Here is a 9,173-nt window from a genome sequence, read left to right as displayed (position 1 = left end):
GATGACATCTAGATAGACAGGCTAACCTGAAAGAAAAACATCAGGAGGCTCCAATCCTACACAAAGAACTACAGACAACCAAGGGATGTTGCGAGCAGGAGAAATGGCAAGAGCACATCAGTTGGGTATCCAATACCAAGTGGTCATCCCTAAAAACATGTATATACAAGTAACATTATACAGACTGAGCAGGTTGTATTTACATATTTAGGAATATACATACCTACATACACACATATATGTAACAACAATTAAAGCAAAAGAGGCCATGAATATGAAATAGAGCAAGGGTTTACAAAGGAGGACTTGGGGGGAGGACAGAGAAATGGGAAATGATGTAATAAATTGAAGAAAATGAGAGAGAGATCAAATAAAAATTTAAAGTCAAGCAAGCAAGATGAGACAGCTCAGCCTGTAGAGGTGCTTGTCATGTAAGCCTGGAAACCTGAGTTTGGTCCCCAGGACCCCATGAAGGTGGAAGGAGAGAACTGGCTCCATGAGGTTGTCCTCTGACGTCTCCACCCATGCCTCACCGCACTCTTGCCCACAAACCCACATCGTCCATCCTTTGTATGAAGTGTGCACAGACACACCATACTAATACTAACATTAAATTCAAGCTTACTCTGTACCACACTCGGCAGTCATTGGTCCCTCAACTTCAGGAACGCAGACTTGAGCAAATGTTTGTGAAAGTAAGGGTTTTCTTCCCACGAAGAGGGGAACTGCAAACGGGCAGGTTCCCGTGTGAGCATGCTTCTCTGCACAGACTGTTTCTGTCATCCTTGTAGCCCCATCCAAATATACCTTATTTTCATCAGCTGCTAAGAAAACAGAGACCAAAGAATTTGAAATTTTAATTTAAAAAAATACCAAGCTTAAGAAACGAAAATAGCCCAATTATAAACCACACACAGGCTGGGGAGATGGCTCAGTGGGTAAGAAGCCCTAGCTAGGTACACAAGCACAAGGGATGGAGTTCAGATATCCAGCACCCACGTAAATGTCGGGTGTGTGAGGGCCAGCTTTAGAAAGGCATCCTCAGAGCAAGTTGACTAAGACTAGCCTGGAGGTCAGCTCTAGGTTTGACTGAGCGACCCCGCCACAGTGAATAAGGTGGGAGACTTATAAAGGATGAATCCTGACGTCAACCTCCCCATACATGTGTACATACACGTATATGTACCTGCAGACACATGAAAATAGGCACAACAGACACACACAAATGAAAATAGGAAATAATCCCACATACTTTCTGAATCCAAAACCCACATCCATTTTTGACTTGGCATATACCAAATAATTCCTTTATTTTTTATCCGAAGAACTATTTGTTATTCTCGTTGGCCCACCTATATCTAGGAAACCCTAAAACAGCCACGCCCACAAACACTCAGACACCAGCTACCCAGCAAGAGTTCTCAGTGAGGGGACTCAGACACCAGCTACCCAGCAAGAGTTCTCAGTGAGGGGACTATGATTCTTAATAATAATAATAAAAAAAAAATCAGTGAATCCAAGAAAAACTCAAGACCCCAACTCCTACAGCAGGGCCATCTATAACAGGATTAAAACCCTCATGCTGAAATCAGCCACCATCCACCACATCACTCAGGCCTTAGGAGGATGACACAATCAAGACGGAACTTGAGGAGAAACTGACAATCTCAGTAACCAAGAAAAGGGTCATTTAAAAACTAAGACATAATGCCAAAAACTCAAAGGGAAGGAACGACCAGCCTTTCTGTAAAGACTAACCCAGATCGCCATTTACTTCTTTGGTAACCCAGTGTTATGACCCAGGGTTTTGGATCAGCCTGGTTCCCAGGCCCCTGTGGCCTTTGTGTCCATTCTAGATATCTTTGGCAGCAGTGACAGTGGTGACAATGAACAATGCTGGACTTTATAGCTACTTGTGTTTATGATAGAATTTCTGTTCTTTTTCTCCCTTTCCAGTTAAGATGTGACAAGGAGCATTTACGAGTTCTTTGCGTGGCCTTGAACTCCAGCATGTGGCTCCACCCTCCACCCCATACCATTGTGCCATTGCAGAAAGGAGACCAGAACCCGAGCCAGGAGAACATTAGATTGCCTTAGTGACTTCACAGCTTCCTGTGGGTTAACCCCTTCCACGCCTACTCAGCACGAAGCTGTTGGCTACAGCACATTTTGCAAATGGCCCTGTCTTTTCAGAGACACTGTGATTTTTTTTTAATGACCTTACCAATGTTGAAATGACCTTGTTAGCCTCACAGGATCTTCTGCATGTAGCAGTGAACAGCCCAGACATGAAACTTGGTCTTTATTAACGGGGACACTAATAATTACTTTGACAACTGTAGAGAGGCTGGAAGGCCAGAGGCCTGGTACAGGACAATGAAAACCAGACTAGAGTCATTTGCATTTAAAAGGTTGCGAGAGCAATTAGCACCTCATTAATATGACATAAATGCAAATTTACACAGCTCCCTCATGACCTCCAATTCTTTCCGCCCAACTAAGGAAAGTAGCATATTAGGAAATACCACTAAGATGCCCAGGCAGGGCAGACAGGGTACCATCTCACTGGCCAGCCTCTGAAGAGGCCTAGATAAGAGTCTTCACTCAGAGCCCAGTCTCTGTTAAGAGTGGCCACTTAACAGAGACTGGGCGGTGCTGTCAGATGAAAGGGACTATGGGAATTCCACAATCACAGCAGGCTGTATTCAGTGAGGAGCCTGCCTGACTGTTACTCCTGACAGGCGGTGACAGAACACAGAGACACCAAGGTGGCCCTCAGAAGGGCTGCTTCCATGCTGAGAGGGCAGCGGCTGGCAGGGAACAGCACAGCTGAGGTTTTTTCCTCCACTGAAAACCCACAGCTGATGATCAAAGCAATCACCTTAAATAATTGATTTTCTTAAACCAGTATGGAAGAGAAGAAAGAAAGAAACTGTGAACAGCGGAAGATATAATCACAGCGCTAGGAATGAGAGCTGCTCGGAGAGACGAGGGCTGAATGCCCAGGGGTGTGATTAGGGCACCCTACATCAAAGGACAGTGTCCTAAAATAGCTTCACACAACCCATTGTAAATAGCACCACTGATAAGAACATTTCAGAAGAGCATCTTTCTGCCTCTTATATTTATCACTAGCCCCTCGAGCGGGGAGGGTAAGGGGTAATAGCAGAAGGATTATGGGATAACTGGAGACAGAGTGACATCCTATAGGTACAGTGTCCTACTCCTGCAGTTACCTGTTAGAATATGGTAAGCACACATACATACAAATGCGCTTGCAAACAAACACACAGATACTTTCATACATACTTACAAATGTATAAAATAAAATAAAAACACACAAACACACAGAAAAAGGTACACAAAATACGCTCACATACATACATACATACATACATACATACATACATACATACATACATACATACATACTCACAAACATACAAATACCCAGAGCCTGCAATAGAATACGCCCCTCTCAACAGTCCTGGGTATTATTCCCCACCATGTCCGTGTGGCCCCATCATGTCTGTGTGCTAAGGTTTTATGGCACTCGGTCCAGAGACATGGCCACAACAGGTTCTGAGCCCATATCCTATGTAATATCTCTTCAATTGCATGGTAATCTAAGACGGAAATCAAACCCAAACAGCTTGGAAGGGAATGTTGGGCCCTTGTGTGTTCAAACACTGCAGGGTACCATGGATGTTTGTGAGCAAATGTCCACCTGGAAGAACACTATGTGGGGAATGAGACAGACATGTCTCGGCGGGCTTTCACAGTCATTGCCAGGACAAAAGGAACCAAGCAGAGAGCTGAGGCCTCCAAAGGAGGAGAACATTTCAATAGCACCAAGGGGAAACAGACGTCCTCTCTGAAAGAAGAGGACGGTGTGAATTGAGTCACAAAGCCGTATGGTCAAAACACAGGTTGGACCGGGGTAAGAAGAACCTAAGATGGGTCAGAGCTGGACCTTGGTGCTCAATAAGATGACCCCAGGATGTCTCCACAGACGGGAGGGACAGATCCGAAAGCCCACAATCACCTGCTTCCACTGGAATCCTGTTCCAATCATGACCTGATGTCCTGTTTCACTACTCTCTGTCCCTTGGGTCTGCCTCAAGGGATCCACAGAGCTCTGCCTTCTTGGGCACTGGATTGAGAGAGAACAAGGGATGATGCCAGACATTGGAAACACAGAGGAGCCAGGAGAATGGCCAGCTACGTCACAGAGCACTCCGTGACTGGAAGCTCCATGAAAGTCCCAACAGAGGACCCTGCTGGAGAGCAGAGTCACCCAGCTCACGAGCGCTAAGCTCCTCCACACCCTGACATAGACGTGCAAGCAAAGAGCATCCCAGGCCAGAATGCGTGGTTTTCAGCCTGGTGTGTGCTTTATTAGGAAACGTTTGGCTTTATACACTCAGAACTACATGCATAGAAAGGTAGATTCCCAGATGTGTGTTTGTGTGTCTAGAATTCACTTCCTACCTCAGTTGGTGACTATGATTTTCTTTCTTCTTTACAAAGGGTCTCTGGGGTCCTAGAAGTTCTGCAGATCAGTACACTGGGAGCAGTCTTTCACTGCTGTTGCTAGCAGAGACTTGGCATGTGGAAGGAATTTGATGGAGACATAACACCTATTGGGAGCAGGGTAGATTAACCTCCCAGGTGTTGTAGACATCCTTTGACAAAGCAAGTCATGGAAGACAATGGCACCCTGGACAATAGTGTATAGGGTCCACCAGGGGGAACAGATATCTAGAGAGACTGATGGCAAACGCAGAGCTCAGGGGACTTGAGGCTCAGGGACTTAGATATTATTAAAATTATAAGCCATGGGGTGGAGATATGGCTCAGCAGGTAATAACACTCACTGTTCAGACATGAGGTCCTAGGTTCGAATCCCACTCACCAAGTAAAAGTCATGTGCAGCCAAGTGTGACCGTAACCCCAGTGTTGGGAAGCAGAAACAGGAATCCCAGAGGCTTGCTAATCAGACAGTAATTGAAACAGGAGCTTTGGGTTCAATGAGAGGCCCTGTCTTGAGGTAATAAGGTAGAAAGCAATAAAGCAGGACACTCCTGCGCCTCCGTGCACAGAAGAGTATACATGTGCCTATACATACACGTGCACAAAGAAAAGGACACCATCGCACACAAGCACACAGAGAGAGACACATGTACCACAATTGCAAGTCACGTCTCCATTTTCTCAAGAGATTCTTTTTCCCCCCTATTTTGTGTGAGTGTTCCTGGCAGTTTTAGTTTTAAGGATGTTTAAAATACCAAAAAGCAAATTCACCATCTTCTCCCAACCACATGCTAACCATCGTCAGAGATAAGATATCATTGGGTGGGGTGTGCTCGGGTGGGATGGACATATACTACACCCAAATTCTCGACACCTAAAATTAGCAACCACCAATATTTTATTCATATTTGAATTTTGTATGCACTTAGGTTTTCACTACAAAAATAATATGCATATCATTCTTAATAAAGGAAGAGAAAGAGAAAGAAGAGGAGGAAGAAGACAGGAGGAGTTATATGTACAGGAGTAGAGACCCCTCTCCATCCAGTCACCCCAACTCTTCTCTGGGAAACAGCTCTCTACCTGGTTACATGCACTAATCTGTCTCCATAAACAATAGAAGATGTTGTTCTATGTGGGCTTAGTTGCACAGATATTACACTAAGCATTTTGCTCAACTTTTCTCTCTTGTCCTCTTGCCACTTTGGTTCTGAGATGTCCCCATCTTGACATAGACTGAGCTGCTGAAGTCCTTTTATTAACTGTGCATGTTCCCATCTGGTGAGAACAACAACAACAACAACAACAACAACAACAACAACACACACACACACACACACACACACACACTCACACACACCATGAAAGGAACTTTTTACTGTACTAATACAGCAATCAATTCTCCATCCCTGTGTCTTTATGCACATGGAGCAGTGTTTTCCCAAACCATATCCCTAGAAATGGTGCTGCAAAGTCATTATCAAGCATGCATATTCTTATTACTAGAAAAATGACCAACGATGTTCCAAATCTAAACCTCTTCTCTCCAGTGAGTAATGGTGTCCATCTCCCCACCTTAATGTGAGCACTTGAAACCATTCTACCTAAATCTTTGTCAACTTCTACCATTACTTTTAGTCTTAATATCTAACTTTCCTAAATAGTTTGATTCTGTTAGTAAAGCTGACTGCCAGTGTTTACATCATTAGACATTTTGTTTTCTACCCAAGTCTTCTTGTCCTCTGCCCATTTCTCTTCTTCTTCTTCTTCTTCTTCTTCTTCTTCTTCTTCTTCTTCTTCTTCTTCTTCTTCTTCTTCTTCTTCTTCTTCTTCTCTTCTTCTTCTTCTTCTCTCTCTCTCTCTCTCTCTCTCTCTCTCTCTCTCTCTCTCTCTCTCTCTCCTTATCTTTTCTACCTGCAACTTTTTCCATGTATTGAGTCCTAAGAATGCTTGGTGCTGGTTAAACTAAGTATTTTATAACCTCAGCAGTCACTGCCACTCTTGGCTCTGACCTTGACTGTGTTTGATATTTACCTATGTGAGAAAACTCTCTCGTATTTTCTCGTCAGGCTCTACAATGTTCTGTTCAGATCTAGCATGAAGTCCCTCTGGGATAGTTGTTGTGTGTAATCTGAGTTCATTGTGATGGTATTTTCCAAAGGGAAGATGTTGATGAATGATCAGAAAGTTTTGTTTGTTTGTTTGTTTGGGTTGGGTTTTGTTTTTATTTGCTTGTTTTGCAACATGGACTAGCCTTTAATTCATGTTTTCAAATTCACTTGCCTCTGCCTCCTGGCTGCTGGGATTAAAGGCATGTGCCACCATGCCCAGCAAGTCAGAACTTCTGTTCTGACCCCTTAAGCATTCCCTTTGTTGTCGATCCATGTCCCTTTCCTCGGTTTCATTGCCCTGTCCAGCTTTACTACACCACTCTGTCAAAAGGCATTCTTGTTTTGTGAACTTAAGGTTGAAGCTGTGGTGTGGAGACCTCTCCCACCCTCCTCCTCTATTATCTCGTTGGCTCTCCTCCCCTTTGTACATAACACTTCAGGGTGGTTTAGGGATTCCATATTCAAAATAACTTGGGTTTAAATTGCATTTGCTGTGGGGATTATTTGGAAAGAGCACTAACTTTACAAAGTCACTATTTCAATCCCCAAATTACATCTCTTCCTCCACTCCTGAAACCTTAACCTTCTTCCCCATAGAAGTGCCCCATCATTTTTATGAAACTATGAGCCACACATTGCCTTTTAGGTCTTCTGCTGGTTTCTACCATTCATGATGGTAGTTTAGTTTCAAGATAAAGACGGATTTTTTTTAAAGCAAAGAAACTAGGGCCAGTGCCTGTGAAAGAAGGATAGGAAGGAGTGTAGATAGACAGGCCTTCCTGGTGGAGATAACAGAAAGTCACATGCCAAACACTGAAGGGTTTCCTTTGGCCTGAGTGGCTCGGGTGTGGACATTTGATAGCAGATGATGCAATCAGATGCCTGGGAAGAGGTCACATTGGGACTCGTGAAATACACAGTCAAGATCATCATGATGGCCAGGGAGACTTCCTCTCCCCATACTTCTGTTTAACCACAGTGGCTTCCAGTAGCATTCCTCATAAAATTCTCTTGCTTCAAGTAGCTAGATATGGAGGTAGCTATGTCTCCCAGCAGGACTGGTGCCTCAGGAAGGTAGAGAGAAAGAAAGGAGCAAGTGCTTTTGTTTTATCCATGAAAATACACTTTGTGATCTTATGGAACAGAGTGTGGTTTAAAAGCCAGGAATATAAACCACATTGGGATAGACAAAGATTTTCTAGACTCCATAAGACAGAAGAAAATGGTAAGAAAACAACAGAGTCAGGAGAACATCAAGGACCTCCATGGGAAGGGTCCCAGCAACCAGAAGACTAGGCCTGTAGCTCCCAGGCAGATGAACCCTAAAACAGCCTAAAGAAACTGCCGACCTGAAGCTGCGAGGCTCCCAAAATGGGGCTGGCCTTTAATCATTCCAAATTCCCAAAGACCCAGAAATATTAAAGAAGACAGAACACCATATAATCCATGGCCCAAAGATATGGAAGGAAGGTAAAAGAGAGATACCCAGAGACAGCCTGCACCAAAGAACATCCATCCATCAACCAGAGCAAGGCAGACAACCTTCCAAACGCCACCTGGAAGAGCTGATGCCCATCAGAGCACAGAGCTACGGCAGTGGATACAGCCAGTGTTGCCCTTCCCGCAGATACTACAAGGAGGGTCCCCACCCACATCCCTGCTTTAGTGTCCAATATCCACCAGAATAAAAGCATTAACTGTAATTAAGACCATAGCCATTTTCAGTAGGCAAAGTAATTCTCCACCCCAAAATGCATCTATGTCCAATTCCTAGCCCCCATGGGTGTCACCTTTATTTCTCAGCATCACAGAACATTTAATTACACATTTAATTCACGTCAACCACCAGAATAGTGTGACCATCTTGTCTACTTCCTCTGGTCAGCAGGAGGCTCTTCCACCAATGATTCCCATGGTGGAAGTCAGACTTTTTTGTTGCCAGACTTAGCCCATTTTTAGCCTGAAGAAACCGTCTTCTACATCACCACCCTGAAGCAAGTCTTCTAATTTTTTAACATTTGTTTCTACTTTAACCATATCCACCTCTCACTGGTGATCTGTTCCGTGTGTTTTCTATAGGCTGCACGTCTAGGGAAATGCTTCAGAAGAAGAAGAATCTTTGTATACAATATTATTAGCCTCTCATGTGGAACGTCACACACGGCCAGTCCCACCAGGGTAGTCGTCTTCTTCAGCAAACTCACCATAACAGTACCCAGAGCCTCTAGTCCCAATGTCACTGTCCATGGAACTTGGCAGGTGTGACTAAGTATCTTGACACAAGGCAATTATTCTGGGTTATCAGTAGAGACCCTAAATGCTCTCTCAGGTGACCATTTGAAAGAAGGATGCAGGGCAGGGGGTGGGAGGAGTTTTTGGTGGATGAGGCCAAAGGGAAATAATGTGGCTGTGGAGCAATCCAACCACAAGTCAAGGAATGACAGCTGCCACCAGAAGGTGGAGGAGTCTGGGAAGGAGTCTCGCCAAGAGCCTCCTGAAAACATGCAGCTCTTGATACCCTGACTTCAG

At 44.3% G+C, this 9,173-nt stretch overlaps 1 pseudogene; it reads right to left on the bottom strand.

Annotated features, from left to right (window-relative positions):
* Positions 1 to 8,512: 8,512 nt before the first annotated feature.
* On the bottom strand, positions 8,513 to 8,851 carry LOC116906036 (annotated as a pseudogene).
* Positions 8,852 to 9,173: the final 322 nt, after the last annotated feature.

This window comes from Rattus rattus, chromosome 7 (genome assembly GCF_011064425.1).
Source record: "Rattus rattus isolate New Zealand chromosome 7, Rrattus_CSIRO_v1, whole genome shotgun sequence".
Taxonomy (NCBI): Eukaryota; Metazoa; Chordata; class Mammalia; order Rodentia; family Muridae; genus Rattus; species Rattus rattus.
Note: the sequence above shows the minus strand (reverse complement) of the source record. Positions and strands in the feature narration are given on the sequence as shown.